Below are 18,032 nucleotides of genomic sequence, written 5' to 3'. Positions count from 1 at the left end.
TAATTTGTACTGGATCATGTTGTGATCACTGTTTCCTATTGGCCCTACTACTTCCACTTCTTTTGCAGGTCCCCCTAATCCGTTGAGGATTAGGTCAAGAGTGGCATCTCCTCTTGTTGGTTCCTTGACAAGCTGATCCATAAAGCAGTCGCTCACAGCCTCTAAGAATTCTGTTTCCCTCGCACAGTTTGAGTTTCCAATACTCCAGTTTATCCCGGGGTAGTTGAAATCTCCCATTACTGTCACATTCCTGTTGTTGCCTTCCCGCCTCAATTCTGCCGCCAGATCTTTGTCGTTTGCTTCCGTTTGTCCAGGTGGACGATAGTATAGACCCAATCTTATGTCAAGGCCACCTTTTCCTGGTAATTTGACCCATAATGACTCCAGTCCTTCCGCCTTTGGTTCTATATCCACTCCGGTCGAGGGAATGGTGTCTTTTATGTATAGTGCTATTCCTCCACCCTTCTTGTTGGTCCTGTCTCTTCTATAGAGTTTGTACCCTGGCAGCACTACGTCCCATTGGTTATCCTCGTTCCACCATGTTTCCGTGATTCCAATGATGTCTAGGTTTTCTTTTATGGCTATGGCTTCTAATTCTCCCATTTTGGACTTTAGGCTCCTTGCATTAGCGTACAAGCAATTTAAGTCCTGGTCTTTTCTTTTCTCTGCTGGTTTTACATGTGTTTTGCTCCCCATACCATCCCCTATTTGGGCTGTCGGTCCCTCATTTCTGTTCCCTTCTTCCTTATTTTTTGGTGTATCTTTTCTGTTCCTTTGTTCCTTATTTTTTGGTGTATCTTTTTCGTCTGCATCATGATTTCCTGATCTCTCCTGTTCCTCTAATTTTATCTGATTGTCCTTTTTGTTGGTCAACAGCTTCTGTTGTTCGTGTCTTGCCTGTTCCCAGCATTTTTCCCTCTCAGTATCTTCTTTGGATACTCTTGTCCGAACCGTCGACGTCAGGTCAACTATCGGCTTTCCCCTTTTTCTCAGTTTAAAGCCTGCTCAATTCCTCTCTTGACGTTGTTTGCTAGCAGTCTCGTTCCTGTCTTGCTCAGGTGTAGTCCGTCCCTCCTGAAGAGCTTGTTCTTCCCCCAAAAAGTTGTCCAGTTTCTTATAAAAAGGAATCCTTCTTCTTCGCACCATCTCCTCAACCATGCGTTTATTGCTTGTAGCTCGGACTGCCTCTTCACGTCTGCCCTCGGTACTGGCAAAATCTCTGAGAATGCTATCTTCTGTGTCCTCAGCTTCAGTTTCCTTCCCAGGATCTTGAACTGTTCAATTATCGTAGTCCTGCTGTAATTTCTCCTGTTGACATCATTTGTTCCCACGTGGATTATCACTGCTGTCTCTTCTGTTTCTGCTCCGTCTAGGATCCTCTCGACTCTGTCGGTGATGTCCTTCGTTCTTGCTCCTGGGAGACAGGTCACTAGCCGATCCTCTCTCCCTCCTGCTACGTGACTGTCCACTTCTCTCATGATTGAGTCTCCCACGACGACTGCAGATTTCCCCTTCTTCAGCTTCCTCACAGGTCTCAAGTCTGTATCCTCGGTGTGGTTTAGCTCTTCTCTTTCGGGGCACCCTGGGTATGCAGAAGTCTCCTGTGAGGTCGAGCCGCCTGTGCCTCGGTCTGATCCTCCACACTCGATGCAGGGAGCAAAGTCTCTGCGAGTGGCTGGTTGGGCTTCCAAGCATGAAACGCATAGAGTAGAGTCTGTGCGAGTGCATCGACAGGATACTTCCCATTCTTCCAAGGGAGTCCAGTCTTCGAAGTTGCTTCAGGGCTCTTCCACGCCTATAGATCTTTGATCTACTGTTTCCGAGGCAACCTCTGCTAGATCTTTGAGATCCAGTTCGAGACACAGTTCTCGACATCACTCGAGGCCTACTTCGAGGCATTCTTCGAGACATCATTCCTTAAAGCCTTGGTCCTCTCCGGCCTCAACGAGACCTCCAACTCCTCGTTCCAAGTCTCAGATGCCTGCTCTCGAAGACATCCCAATGTCCAGTGCATCGTCTAAGTCTCCAGGTTCTTTCATGCCGAGGCTTCCTGGTGATTTCCTGGAGGTTTCCTGGTTGTCTCCAGGTGGTTTCCTACCGAGGCTTCTACTTCTTCGACTCCAGTTGCCTCGACGTCTTCGAGTCCTTTTCGAAGCCGTGCCACTGCAGATCAGTTATCTTTTTCCTCATTTTTGAGACAGATGGCTGTAGATCTGAATGTTCCACTGGACACTGGCTCTAAGTACTCTAAAAAATACCTCGAGACCATGCACCTTCCTCAACCTCCGGCTGAGTCTCTCAAACTGCCATTGCACAAGCTTCTTGATTGACTTTTGCTCGATGCATGGAGACTCCCTTTTCCATTTCAGCAATTCCAGGAAAGTTAGATGCCAGATATAAAACTGTGCATCATAAAGGTTTTGACAGTTCCCAATTGTCACATCAATCCTTACTTGTGGAATCCTCTTTAAAGAGATCCCATCCTTCCAGAGTGTAGGCCACAGTTCCTCCTGGCAGGGAAGGGAAGACCATGGATAAGTTTGGATGTCGCATTTACCAAAATGCTATGATGTCTTCAAAAGTCCTCAATTACAACTTTCATTTTATTACGTATTTTGAGTTTCTTTTATCTCTTCTGCTGAAATTTGAGTTATCTGGATGACAGCATGCATTTTGAATTCCAAGAAGTCATTGCTTCTTTTTCTCAATTGCGCATCCATCCTCTGCACCGCTCCGTCCCTGCCGTCCCCTTCACTGCCCCGTCACCGTCCCCGCTGTCTTTTTCACCGCCCCGGCCCCGTCTTCAGCGTCTTCTCCTCTCCATCCCCCCACCCCCAGCACCCTTCACGCGGTCCAGCAGCTCCCTCCTGCCGGCCAGCCGTGCATTTCCCTCCCTCCCTCCTTTTCCTTTACCTTTTCTTGGTGAAACTGGCGATTTCTATAAGGCTATGAGCTGTATTACAGCCGGAGCCTTGAAGTCGCATCGGGATGCCTGCTAGAAAAGTCTCCTCCGATGCAACCAGAAACAGGAAGTTGCATCAGATGAGACTTTTGCAGCAGGCAACGGGACGCGACTTCAAGGCTCCGGCTGTAATACAGCTCATAGCCTTATAGAAATCGCCAGTTTCAACAAAAAAAAGGTAAGGGAAAAGGAGGGAGGGAGGGAGATGTATGGTCGGCCGGCCGGCGGGAGAGAGTGGGCTGCTGGATCGAACGCTCGTTCACCGCGCGTTCATACTTGTTCACCGCCACGTCTAACCATTCACCGCTCCACGGGGCGGTGAATAGCCTTGTCCCCGAACTCGCGGTGACCTTTTTTTTGTCACCGTTTTGGCGGGTTACCCGCGGCTAGCCGCAGGTAACAACAACTGTGTCATTCTCTAATAGACACTAGAAAATGACATAGAAACATAGAAAGATGACGGCAGAAAAGGGCCACAGCCCATCAAGTCTGCCCACTCCACTGACCCACCCCATTGAGTGCTAGTGACCCAGTTCCTTAACTTGGCCCTCGTAGGGATCCCACGTGTATGTCCCATTTATTCTTAAAATCAAGCACGCTGGTGGCCTTGATCACCTGCACCGGAAGTTTGTTCCAGTGATCTACCACCCTTTCCGTGAAGAAATACTTCCTTGTGTCACCACTAAATTTCCCCCCTCTGAGTTTGAGGGGGTGCCCCCTTGTGACCGAGGGTCCCTTGGGAAAGAATATATCGTTTTCCATCTCGACGCGACCAGTGACGTACTTAAATGTCTCAATCATGTCGCCCCGTTCTCTGCGCTCCTCCAGGGTATAGAGCTGCAGTTTGCCCAGTCTTTCTTCGTATGAGAGACCCTTGAGTCCGGCGACCATCCTGGTGGCCATCCGCTGGACCGATTCAGCTCGAAGCACGTCTTTCCGGTAATGTGGCCTCCAGAATTGCACACAGTATTCCAGATGAGGTCTCACCATGGTTCTGTAGAGTGGCATTATGACTTCAGGTTTGCGGCTGACAAAGCTTCGATTGATACATCCAATCATTTGCCTTGCCTTAGATGAGGCCTTCTCTACTTGTTTAGCAGCTTTCATGTCTGCACTGATGATTACCCCCAAGTCCCGTTCCTCTGACGTTCTAGCTAGCGTTTCTCCATTCAAGGAGTATGTTCTGCATGGATTTCCGCTGCCGAGATGCATGACCTTACATTTATTAGCGTTGAAGCCCAGCTGCCATGTCGAGGACCAGTTTTCCAGCGTGATCAGATCCTGCGTCATACTGTCCTTGAGGTTGCTTTCACTTACTATGTTACACAGTTTGGCATCATCGGCAAACAGTGATACTTTACCCTGAAGCCCCCGGGTTAGGTCTCTTATGAATATGTTAAAAAGGGATGGTCCCAGGACTGAGCCCTGCGGCACTCCGCTAGTCACCTCCGAAGTCTCAGAGAGGGTGCCGTTGACCACCACCCTCTGAAGTCTTCCACTCAGCCAATCATTGACCCATGCAGTTAGTTTCTCACCCAACCCCATTGATTTCATCTTGTTTAATAGTCTACGGTGTGGGACACTGTCGAAAGCTTTACTGAAATCCAAGTATACTATGTCCAGAGCCTCTCCTGAGTCTAGTTTTCCTGTCACCCAATCAAAGAAGCTTATAAGATTAGATTGGCATGACCTGCCTCTTGTGAATCCATGTTGACAGGGATCCCTTAGATTCCCTTCATCCAATATCGAGTCTAATTTACCTTTGAGTAGAGTTTCCATGAGTTTACACACTATTGATGTGAGACTCACAGGTCTGTAGTTCGCTGCCTCTGCTCTGCAACCCTTTTTGTGCAGAGGAACGACGTTTGCTGTTTTCCAGTCCAGGGGTACTCTCCCTGTACTTAGGGAGAGATTGAAGAGCATGGCTAACGGTTTTGCCAGAACATCGCCTAGTTCCCTGAGCACTCTTGGATGCAACTCGTCCGGTCCCATGGCTTTGTTCACCTTGAGTCCTGACAGTTCTCTGTAAACATCAGCTGGTGTGAACTCAAAATTCTGAAATGGGTCTTCCTTGCTTTGCATTGCTTCCAGCTGTGGCCCGTGTCCTGGTGCCTCGCAGGTAAAGACCGAGCAGAAGTAATCATTCAGTAGTTTGGCTTTTTCAGAATCTGTTTCCACATAATTCCCGTCTGGCGTTCTAAGGCGTACTATCCCGTTTGCGTTCTTTTTCCTGTCACTAATGTACCTGAAGAATGATTTGTCCCCTTTCTTGATGTTCTTCGCTAGAGTTTCTTCCCTTCGAAGTTTGGCCTCCCTAACTGCCGTTTTGACTGCTGCAGACTTTGTCCTGTATTCAATGTTTGCTTCTTTTTCCCCGGTGCGTTTGTATGAGAGAAATGCTCTTTTCTTCTCCTTGACGAGGCGCGAGACCCTATCAGTGAACCATTGGGGTTTCTTTCTTCTTTGTTGTTTAGTTACTGATTTTATGTAGCGGATAGTTGCCTCCTGAAGGGTCGATTTCAAGGTTGACCACATAACCTCCACATTATCCGTTCTTTCTTGAACCTGAAGCGTCTGATGGACGAAGTCTGCCATTTGTGCGAAGTCAGCACCCCGGAAGTTGAGTACCCTTGTTTTTGTTTGTGATCTAGGAAAGCCTTTCCTAAGGTTAATCCAAACCATGTTATGGTCACTGGTGGCTAGCGGTTCTCCCACCGAGATCTCTGAGACACTTTCCCCGTTCGTAAGTACCAGGTCCAGGATGGCCTGGGCTCTAGTGGGCTCTAGTACCAATTGTTTGAGCCGTACTCCCCTTATGGACGTCAATATCCTCCTGCTATCACAAGTTGTCGCTGAGAGTGTGTTCCAGTCTACATCAGGCATGTTGAAGTCCCCCAATAGAACAACGTCCCCCCGTAAGGTGATATTTTCAATGTCATCAATTAAATCAGTGTCCTTGAGCTCCGATTGTCTTGGAGGTCTGTACACTACACCAAGGTACAGGCATTTTTCTCCGCCTCTGGCCAGGTTTACCCAGATGGATTCCCCAGTATACTTGACATCCGTGATCCTGGTTGTTTTGATATTTTCTTTGAGGTAAAGTGCTACCCCTCCTCCTAACTTACCCTCTCTGTCTTGCCGAATCAGGTTGTATCCTGGTATAGTTATATCCCACCCGTGAGAGTCTGTGAACCATGTTTCGGAAATCGCTACTATGTCTAGGTCTGCATTAACTATTTCTGTTTCCAGTTCTAGAAATTTGTTCCCCAGGCTGCGTGCATTAACATACATAGCTCTCCACTCTTTTTGTTTATTTAGCTCGTGTAGAGAGCATGGGATTATTTCCCGTGGTTATCCGCGGGGACGGGGGCGGTGATTAATTTTGTCACCGTGTCATTCTCTAGTTGGAGTCAAGGAGTATTCCTAGGCTATGTGCTTGGTCCTTTGCAGTTATGGTAGTTAAGTCCAGTGCAGGGAAGGATGGGTGCTGTTGCAGTGCTGTTTGCGGATCCAAAAGATTTCAGTTTTGTTGAGGGACATCTAGTTTTTGATTTCCGAGAGGCAGTTTAGAAGATTTGTGATCTGTGAGTTGCAAGTTTCTTCTAGAGTGAAGGAGTGAATCTGTATTTGGTATTTGTGGGCTATGTCTAGGACAGGTCTAATGTAGAGGTTGAATAATAGGGGTAATAGAGTAGAACACTGTATTTGATCAGTTTCGATAGTGCATCGTTGAGCAGTACAGTTTGGGATCTATTATTCATGAAGGAGGTGAACCATTGTAATGCAGTATCTGAGATTCCAAATTCAGAGTTCCGTGCAATGAGGAGAGGATGGTCATTAGTGTCAAACGCCGCACTGAGATCTATTAACACCAGGAGGATATCATTACCCTTATCCATGAGTTTCCAGCAGTTGTCAATGATGTCGAGAAGGATGATTTTAGTACTGTGGAATTTCCTGAATCTTGATTGGAAGGAGAATAGGGCTCCTTGTTTGTCGATGAAGAAGTGTAATTGGTTTAGTACAGTTCTTCCATGCTCTTGGATACAAAGGGTAGATTGGAGACAGGTCTAAAGTTGCTGGGCACATTAGTGTCACGTGTGGGTTTTTTCAAGATTGATCTGATAACTGACTGATGACTTCCAGTTTGTGGGCACTAAGCCTGTTTGTAGGGAGGTGTTGATGAGAGGAAGGAAGTCTACCAAGGCGTCTTTACAGCCACTAGGACGTGTGATGGACAGGGGTGTAAGATGGGGCCAGAAGGGCAAATAGTATCTAGTATTTTGATGATGATGTCGTGGGAGACAATTTTGAAGTGAGTTAGGTTCCCAATCATAAGAACATAATAATTGCCATACTACAGCAGACCAAAGGTCCATCAAGCCCAGTATCCTGTAGCCAACCTAGGTCCCAAGTACCTAGCTAGATCCCAAGTAGTAACACAGATTTTATGCTGCTTATCCTAGAAATAAGCAGTGAATTTCCTCAAGCCATCTCAATAATGGCCTATGGACTTCTCTTTAGGAAATTATCCAAAAATTTTTTAAACCCAGCTAAGCTAACTGATTTCACCACATTCTATAGCAATGAATTCCAGAGTTTAATTACGTGTGAAGAAATATTTTCTCCAGTTTGTTTTAAATCTTCTGCCTACCGTGTTTCCCTGAAAATAAGACACTGTATTATATTAATTTTAGGTCAAAAAATTGCACAAGGGCTTATTTTCGGAGGATGTCTTTTTTGTCTGTGTGTGTGTTCAACAATCATTTCTTACCCATCCCCTTGTGCAGCATCTTTCTATCCCTTCCTCCCATCCCCCCATGCAGCAGAACCCCAAAAGCAATTTCATTGTGTTGTGCTAGATCTAATATAATCTAAGCATTGTTCTTGTATGCCACATCTTCCCTATAACAAAGAGCTTTAAATGGTTAACAAATAATCAAATTACAGATCATCCTTAAACAAACTGAATTTCAGATGTCGTAACATTTCTGAAATAAAAACGTCTTGAAATCTTTGTGGAACAGATAATATGAAGCCATTCCCTCTTGCAGCAGAACCCCGATGATCCCGCAAACCCATCCTCCTGCACAGCATCTTTCCATCTCTCCCTCCTACCATGAGGCCGACATATCTCTGTTTCAAACAACAGCAGCACTGAACAGGTTACTTCACGGCCTTCCCCGCGGGGGCCTTCCCTGTGCCGCGTCACTTGATGCCAGGGCTTTAATTCAGTCAACAAATGTATTTGGTGGTCCACTTTGTAAATACAACATTTATTGACTGAATTAAAAGCTTGGCATCTAATCTAATCTTCGATTTATATACCGGGTCATCTCCCAATGGAGCTCGAATCGGTTCACATATAATTAAGACTAGAGTACATAGAAAAAGAAGAATGAGAGAAGTAAGAACTATAGTATTATCATTTCGTTGAGACTGTAGTTAAACCATTTAAAAATTGCGATAACAACAAAGTTTTCAGGGTTTTACGAAATAGTTGGCAGCTGGCCTATCAGCCTAATAGAGTCGGGGAGTTCATTCCAGATCTCTACCAATTTGAAAACCAAAGATTGACTAAGCTTCCCAGCAGATTTAATTCCCTTAAAGGAAGGGAAGGATAGTTTATATCTTTGTGAATTTCTCGAATGACAAAACCTAAAGGTATTCCAACATAAAGGGTCAAATATTCCATAGAGAAGCTTGAAAAATATGCATGCACATTTAAATTGGATCCTAAAGCGAACAGGGAGCCAGTGAAGCTTTCTCAACAGGCAGGTGAGCCAGATGCTGGAAGTGGGGGGAGAAAGAGGGAAAGAAGCTAGATGGGGTTGGAGAGGAGAGAGACACATTGGTGTGGAAGAGGAAGAGAGGGAAAATCTGGACGCAGGAAGGTAACAGAAACAGAGGGGAAATTATGTGCATGGGGACATAGGGACAGAAATATAAATGGGGAGATGCATGGGGAGGAAAATTATGTGCATGGGGCATAGGGACAGAGACATAAAGGGGGAGATGCATGGGGATGGTATATGGACACAGGGGGGGCAATGCCGGACACAGGAGGGAGTATACAGATACAGAGGAGTGATATTGGAAATAGGGAAAATAGGAACACAGAAGGGAAATGGTTTGTGCGGATGGGATCAGATGGTTCACAGGGCGGGGACAGGGACTGAGCTTGTGGGGACAGGACATGGATGAGCTCACGGGTGCGGAGACGGGGACAAATTTTTCCCTCATGTCATTCTCTAGTTTGATGCACCCTGCATTCAATACAGCAAGCAAGCTGTTCACAGAAAGATAAGTGTCTCTTTCTTTTTTTCAGGATTAAGGCCCTGATTCTCTAAAGTGCATCCCGATTTTAGGCGTCCTACAGCTGTCTAATCAGCCAATCGGGATGCACGTTTTTAAAAAAAAAATGCTCCCCAGGCAAGCCTGAAGGCACCTCCGGGAGCCTAGGGAGACCCGCAAGATGCCTAAGCTCGTCTAAGGGCCTTAGGCGGGCCTTAGGCTGAACCTAGGCGGCCCTACACGTCTCCCTAGTAGAGGAGAAACTTAAAATGTAGGCCAGCAAAATGCTGGCCTACATTGTAAGTAGACGCGGCCGCTATACTTATCGCGGCAAGGGATCTCTCTGCCGCTATAAGTATAGCGGGCCGCGGCCCCCTGACCAGGAGGGTGCCCAAACCCTCTGCCCGAAGACGCACCCCCCCCGACCGCCCCCCCGACACTACCGATCCCCCCCCCGACAATATCGATAGCTGACAGGAGGGTGCCCAATCCCTCCTGCCCGAAGACGCACCCCCCCCCGGCGCTAACCCCCCCCAAACCTCCACTCCACCAAACCTGTTCTTAGAAGGGTCTTGCACGTCTTGAGCCGGCAGGCACGCCTCGTCTCGTCGAAATGAAGCGGGCCCGCCCCTTCCCGACCCATCCCGCCGAAGCCTAAGGCCTGATTGGCCCAGGCTCTAGAAGCCTGGACCAATAAGGCCTTAGGCATAGCGGGTCCGCCCATCCCCACTTAATCTAAGGCCTGATTGGCCAATCAGACCTTAGACTTAGTGGGGATGGGCGGACCCACTATGCCTAAGGCCTGATTGGTCCAGGCTTCTAGAGCCTGGGCCAATCAGGCCTTAGGCTTCGGCGGGATGGGCCGGGAAGGGGCGGGCCCGCTTCATTTCGACGAGACGAGGCGTGCCTGCCGGCTCAAGACGTGCAAGACCCTTCTAAGAACAGGTTTGGTGGAGTGGAGGTTTGGGGGGGTTAGCGCCGGGGGGGGTGTCTTCGGGCAGGAGGGATTGGGCACCCTCCTTCCAGCTATCGATATTGTCAGGGGGGATCGGTAATGTCGGGGGGGGATCGGTAGTGTCGGGGGGGTGGTCGGGGGGGGTGCGTCTTCGGGCAGAGGGTTTGGGCACCCTCCTGGTCAGGGGGCCGCGGCCCGCTATACTTATAGCAGCAGAGAGATCCCTTGCCGCGATAAGTGTAGCGGGCCGTGTCTAATCTAACCCGTTTCTCTAACCCGCGTCTGTAACATGGACGCCAGTTACAGAATCGGGGTTTAGTTTAGGCCGATTCTGAATAGGACGCCTCTCCCGGGCGTCCTATTCAGAATCAGGGCCTAGGTGTCTTGCGGGCCTCGCCTTCAATATAGGCGGCCTGCCTGGAGAGCATTTTTTTTTAAAAACGTGCATCCCGATTGGCTGATTAGACAACTGTAGGATGCCTACAGCTGCCTAAAATCGGGACGCACTTTTAGAGAATCAGGCCCTAAGTGTTTCTCACCTTCAGCTTGGAATCATTAAATGAAGGGTTTTTGGTTTTGTTCGAGAAGTAGACTATGAGTCTTCATTTATACAGTGTGAACGAAGAGTGATTATGGAATAATGAACATTGAATATTGAGTGTCTGTTTGAAGTATCAAATTTTTGAAAGAGAGGCAGTTTATTCGCTCAGTCTTTTCATAAATTCATATCTTCAAAGGAAACTAGAAGCTTTTTTATCGCTGCACTCTGTTTGTTATATGTATCTACTACAGCACTTCACTTTGTTTAAGCACATAATGATGGGGGGGGTGGAGGCTTTTAAGCCGCTGATTGAACTTCCCTTTCTAGTATAGCCTATGAGCATCGGGAGCAGCGCGGAGCATTCAGTGTGGCTCCCTGCGCTAATAACCACTATTATCTTTTAACCATTACCGAGTTTTCTATTTTTTTTTTTTTTTTTTAAAAACAGCCATTATAACCTACCTTTTTGTTTTTCCCTTTTATGTTTTTTCTTCTCTTCTATCAAAAATTGTAACTATTCCCCCTCTTTACCACACATGTCTTGTATGTTTTACCCACAAATTATTTTAAACTTATGTTTACACTCAGTTTGTTAAGTGTGTTAAATTTTAACTAACAACAAATTTGTTTTTATGTCACCATTAATATTGTACTTGTTTCATTCATTAATACATGTTATTATTATTGTACATCGCCTAGCAATTTAAATAGGCGATCCATCAAGAATAAATAAATTTGAAACTTGAGGGGGGATTTTAAAAGAAATAAAAATAAAAGCAATAAAACTAAAAACAGAAATTAAACAAAATGAGGAAAATAAAACAAAATAAGCTAAAAATGAAAATAAAATAAATTCCAGTCTGTTTATAGATCCAGGTTTCATTCCAGTCTAATAGAGCTTCACATCTGCCTCATCTTCTCTGTCTTTTGATTATCACTGATATACACAGGATAATAAAAGCTTTATTTTTAACCCCTCTCCCTTTCATGAAAATCCTTTGTTGTACAATATTCAGAATTGCTCCAATTACCTTTATTCCCTGTTTCTCTATGGCTTTTCCTACATCTGTGACACTTCCTGATTATCTTTTGCACTTTCTGTAGTCTGATGTCACTTCCAGTTTGCTTTCCTGAATTGAAGAGTTAGAGCAGCATGCTAGATCATTGCAAGCACTCTGCTGATGAAAGCACAGACGGGCTGGAAACACTGTAGCATCCAGTCAGACGGTGGCTGGTTTTGTGAAAATCTGCAGCGATGGGAAAAATGGGCCAGTGCAAATAAAGGCTTTTTTTTATTTCGCTCGTATGCTTGTAGTTCTTCTGTTTGTGTTTTGCCTTAATTACCTTTGCGAGCATCCAGCGGTGCTGCTGTTAAAGGGGCCAGCAGAACAATAACTCATCAAATGGAGGTAGGAACCAAATTTAAATTGCTTTTAGGACAGCAACATTTTTAACATATGGTTGGTCTTGATTATTAACACTGAGAATGCTTATTGGTATAGTCCGTTTACCATGGCTGAGGTTTTATTTTTAAATATATATATATATATATATATATATACACACACACACACACATAATAAATATATATACACACACACATATATATATCGGGCTCACATTTTACCTCTGGCTAGCTATATAATAATTATATACTGTGTTGGGTAGTTCTTGATACATAAAAGCATGGAGTGCAGAACCATTAAATAAATGTATGTTTCTAAAGCTTGATTAGCATAATATATAAAATATGTACTGTACAGTGGATCACTATAGTAAATACCTGAATTGGCTTTGATAACTATAATTAGACAAAGGTGTTTGGATTAAAGCATTTCCCTATCGTGATATATTACTAGGGAAAATATAATGAAGCAAATATTATGATGCAGTCTCTATACTTCAACTGTAAATGGCCAAATTTTAGCAGGCTGCAGGGATACTTCATGCCATCCTGTTGGGGTTTGCTTCTGTGCATAATTTTTTACCCAGTTCTGAATTTGGTAGAACAGAGGCTTTATATGGCTAAAGCATTCAGTGAGGATTTGTAATCTGCACAGGCAAGGGGACAATCTTTTTTTTTTATTTTTTTTTTAACTAAATTAAGCAGCTGTTAACTTAACTAACACTGGCTTTTATCAAACTGCGGTAGAGCTTTTTTAAATTTATTTAATTTATTTTTTTTTAAATCATGGGCCAGCAAAGTAAATGCTCTGATGCTGATAGGAATTGAATGAGCGTCAGACCATTTACCTTGCTGGCCTGCAGTAAAAAGCTCTACCATGGTTTGATAAAAGGAGCCCTAAGTTTTATAAATAGTTTTTAAACATTATTCCATATTTTAGACTATTGACATATAAAATGTTAAAGATTTTCTCTATAATAACCACTGCATGGCCACATATTGTTACAAATCTGCCTTCATATAGAAAGATTAATCTCTTCATTACTAGCCTATTCTACTGTTTTGTGTCAGTTGGAAAAATTAGTTTATGTGGATATTTAAGCTTTCCTAGCAGTGTTTATCTTATCCTTTGAAAAAAACTCTAGAAGCAGTTCATAAGGTCATGACCAATGTTCCCTCTAAGCTGAGCGCATGAGCGATCGCTCACTATTTTCATTGGCGTCGCTCATAATTTTTCTCGTGTCGCTCACTAAAATACGCAGTGGGAAACTGAGGACTGCATAGTAAGATCCCTGATGCACTTCCGACGCAGGTGGGGATCGTGAGAGGAGCCGCTGCCACGTCTTCAGTGGCGAACCAAGGGGGGGGGGGGGGCGGACCACCCCGGGTGCAGCTTTAGGGGGGTTGCACAGCCGGCCAGGTCCGGATCTGGCCGGCTGTGCATCCCCCCCCTAAGGCTGCCGTCGGAGAGGAAGTTCGGGCCAGCCAATCGTTGCCTGGCTGGGCAGAACTTGCTCTCCGACGGCAGAATTGACGTCGGGGGAATGCTGGTCAGCCCAACGGTGGGAAGCAGAGAGAGCTTGGGGCAGCCGCGGCGGTGGCTTTGGGGCCTGTTTCCCCCGATGGTGGCAGCAGCACGCTTTGTGGAGGGTAGGGAGAAAGAAAGAAAGAAAGAAAGGGGGCAGGCAGGGAGACAGAAGGGAAACAGAAAAAAAGAAAGGGGCATCAAGAGAGAAAAAAGAAAGAAAGGGCAGGGAGAGAGGAAGAAAAAGTTAGGGGAAGGAATGAGGTCTTGAGAAGAGGAAGCATACAGGCTGAAAGAAGGGAAGAAAGATTGGATGCACAGTCACAAAATGAAAGTGCAACCAGAGACTCAAGAAATCACCAGATTTTATTTTAAATTTAGTGATCAAAATGTGTCTGAATTTATATATGCTGTCTATATTTTGCACTATGGCCTCCTTTTACTAAATCGCAAGTGTTTTTTAGCGCAGGGAGCCTATGAGTGTTGAGAGCAGCGCTGGGCATTTAGCGCAGTTCCCTGCGCTAAAAACTGCTATTGTGGTTTAATAAAAAGGAAGGGGGGGTATATTTGTCTATTTTTGTATGGTTGTTACTGAGGTGACAATGCATAGAGTCATCTGCCTTGACCTCTTTGAAAAAAACCCAGAATAGGAATGATAATTAACATTTTCTCAGCGTATAGTGTGCTTTGTGTTTTTTAATTTTATTGTTGGTAGATCATTTTGACTCGGTCATTTTAAAGTAGCTCGCAAGCCCAAAAAGTTTGGGCACCCCTGAGCTAGAGCGTTGAAGCTGTGTATTTCTATTTTATCCCCCCTTTTACAAAACTGTGGAGTGTTTTTTAGCGCCAGGCGTGGTGGTAGCAGCTCTGATGCTCAGAATTCTATGAGCGTCAGAGCTATTACCACTGTGGCTAAAATCCACACTACAGCTTTGTAAAAGGGGGAGGGGTTAGTTTGTGATGACATATTCCATACTAGGCGAAGGTGTTTTCTGTGTTCTATGTTTTCGAAAGACATGGTTTTCTGTTAGGATTGACGGTGTAGGATTGATCTGTGCTGGTCTGGCTTGTTTAGTTTTACAATGTAAGATGCTGCCTTTTCCTAGGTACTCATGTGTGACGTGTGGCTTGTTACTAAAAATCATGTTTTTCGTACAGATGGAGGGGGGGTGCCAAAAAATGATGGGCCCGGGTGTTACATATGCTAGGTACGCCACTGTATGTAAAGATACCAGAAAGCTGGCGAAGCAAAAACTTTATGTATATTGTTATTCTTCTGAGTATTTAACCCTCCCACAATCTCGCGGGCACTCGTCCTCTACACCTGCTCATAAATTTGTAGAGTATATAACTTGTCGCTCATGCATATTTTTTTTTTATCCCAGGTCAAGCAGGCAGCATATTAACGTATGGGTGACGTCACCGACGGAGCCCTGGTACGGACTTTTTAACTAGAAAGTTCTAGTTGGCCACACCACGCATGCGCGAGTGCCTTCCCGCCCGACGGAGGAGTGCGTGGTCCCCAGTTTCTTCGTTTCCGCGGAGCGAAGAAGACGCATGTGTTTTCAACGGCTGTTGAAAAACTATTTTCTGCCTTTCCGCTCGCGTATTTTTTCTTGTTCTTTAATTTTTTTCCTTTCGGATTCCTTTGCTTTTATTTCTAAAAAAAAAAAAAAAAACTCGTCCAGTTTTCTTATTTCTTAGGCCCGGCCCCAGCGGGGCCTGTTGCCACCATACAGGCCTCCGGCTTCGATTTTGCGGAGGCCGTGTTTCCCTTCATGCCCCCTCAACCGGGCTTTAAGAAGTGCCAGCGGTGTGCACGCCCGATCTCTCTCACCGACCCGCACAATTGGTGCCTGCAGTGCTTGGGTCCGGAGCATCGGGCTGACACCTGCACCCGCTGTGCGACTTTTAAAAAGCGCACATTGAAAAATAGGCAGATCCAGCAAAATATTCTCTTCGGCACCTGATCTGCCATGGAACTTGCCACAACGTCGACGGCATCTCAAAAGTCGTCACCGACTACTTCGACGACGCCAGATCCTTCTTCGGGGTCGCTAGCCCCAGGTAAGCCAGCTAAGAAGCCTTCCACTTCCCTTGAGCGCCCTCCTGCCACGGTTGCGACGCCGGTTCTTCCGGCACCGCACCGACCCCGCAAACGCTCCGCTCCGATATCGGTGAGTGCCTTGTCATCGGCCTCGTCATCGCCGGAGCGTAGAGCGGCACCTATGGTACCGAAAAAGAAAAAAGCGGTACCGGTGCCTCCCCTGGACGACCGCATCGCGGCCATACTCCAGACCCAATTACAGGAGCAGCTGCAGCAACAACTCCAACAACTGTTGCCGGCACTGCTGGCCTCACACCTTCCGGTGCAGGACCGGTCCGAGCCTCGCACGATTCCATCGGTGTCGACCCCCTCGGTACCGCTTAACATATCCATGCCGGTGCTCTCGGCTGAACCACACCGTTCCCAACCTGCGGTACAGGCCCGTTCTGATGCCGACCCTTCCCGGTACCAGGAACGGCACCGGTCTTCCTCTCCCGGTACTGCCTCGGTACGCTCGGGCAAGTCTCTCTCTAAGACCAGCCATGCCGAGCCTTCCACACCGATGACCCGCCGTGCACACCCCGACATCAGGGACCCTGACTTATGGGAAGAATCCCCACACGGTACCGAGGAAGACGCTTCCTCGACGGACGAGGAACCCTCAATGATTGACACCGGTTCAAAGCCTGAGCAGTCCTCTTTTACCAAGTTCCTCAGGGATATGTCGGCTGCTCTTTCCATTCCTTTAGAGTCCGACTCTAAAAAGTCACAGGCTTTCCTCGATGCCCTGGACTTTGAGCAACCTCCTAAGGAATTCCTTAAGTTACCCGTCCACGACATCCTACGGGAAACTTTTTATAAAAACTGGGAGAACCCCCTCACTGTCCCCGGGGCCCCTCGCAAACTGGATAGCTTGTACTGGGTCATTCCAATCCCGGGGTTTGACAAGCCTCAATTGCCCCATGAATCTCTCCTGGTGGAGTCCACCTTAAAGAAAACTCAGGGCTCCAGTGTCTATGCCTCCACCCCTCCTGGCAGAGAGGGCAAAACGATGGATAAATTTGGCAAGCGCCTTTTCCAGAATGCCATGCTGGCCAACAGGGCAAATAATTACACCTTTCACTTCTCCTTCTATATGAAGCATCTGGTGCAACAACTCTCCTCCTTACAAAAATACATTCCTGAACGTAAGGTCCCTTTTTTCCAACAACAAATTTCCAGTCTGCTCCAACTTTGGAAATTCATGGTACGCTCCATTTATGACTCATTTGAGCTGACCTCTAGAGCATCTGCCATGGCTGTTGCCATGCGGCGTCTGGCCTGGCTGAGAGTTTCTGACCTCGACATTAACCACCAAGACTGCCTGGCTAACGCACCTTGTCTTGGTGACGAACTCTTCGGGGAATCCCTGGACTCGACCACCCAGAAACTCTCAGCACACGAGACTAGGTGGGACACTCTGGTCAAACCCAAAAAGAAGACTCCGCCTGCTCGCCCCTACAGACAGCAGTCCTCTTACCAACGCAGGTTCTCAGCCAGACCTCTCAACCCACCTCAGCAGCAGCCTCGCCGTCCCCGTCACCAGCACCAATCTCAGGCTCGTTCCCATTCTCATCAGCCTGCCAAACCTCTCCCTCCGTCAAAACCATCTCAACCCTTTTGACTCCTTTCTCCAGGGCATAGCCAGTCTCCCACCATCATTGCCTCTTCCTCAACCTATCGGAGGACGCCTCCAACTCTTCCTCAGCCGTTGGGAGGTCATCACATCAAACCAATGGGTCCTCAACATCATTCGCCACGGCTACTCTCTCAACTTCCAGACTCTTCCACCAGACAATCCTCCCATAGAGTCTGCTTCTCACTCCTCCCAATCCCTCCTCCTCCTGAGGGAGGTCCAATCCCTCCTTCTTCTCAATGCCATCAAAGAGGTACCCTCAGACCAAAGGGGTCAGGGATTCTACTCCCGCTACTTCCTGGTTCCCAAGAAGACAGGAGACCTCCGTCCCATCCTCGATCTCCGGGACCTCAACAAGTGTCTGGTCAAGGAAAAATTCAGAATGCTCTCCCTTGCCACGCTTTACCCTCTTCTCTCTCAACACGACTGGCTATGTTCCCTAGACCTCAAGGAGGCCTACATTCACATCCCAATCAATCTGACTTCACGTCGCTACCTACGGTTTCAGATACAGCACCATCACTATCAGTACAAAGTGCTACCCTTTGGCCTCGCATCATCACCCAGGGTGTTCACCAAGTGCCTTATTGTGGTGGCGGCCTTCCTCAGGTCTCACGACCTCCAGGTG

General features: G+C 46.7%; 1 protein-coding gene across 3 annotated transcripts in view; it reads left to right on the top strand.

Moving 5' to 3' along the window:
- RAB27B (RAB27B, member RAS oncogene family) overlaps positions 1-18,032 on the top strand; it is a 128,761-nt gene that overhangs the window by 21,902 nt on the left and 88,827 nt on the right. The window lies entirely within an intron of this gene.

Source organism: Geotrypetes seraphini, chromosome 1 (assembly GCF_902459505.1).
Source record: "Geotrypetes seraphini chromosome 1, aGeoSer1.1, whole genome shotgun sequence".
NCBI lineage: Eukaryota > Metazoa > Chordata > Amphibia > Gymnophiona > Dermophiidae > Geotrypetes > Geotrypetes seraphini.
This window is presented reverse-complemented; position numbering and strand designations above follow the sequence as displayed.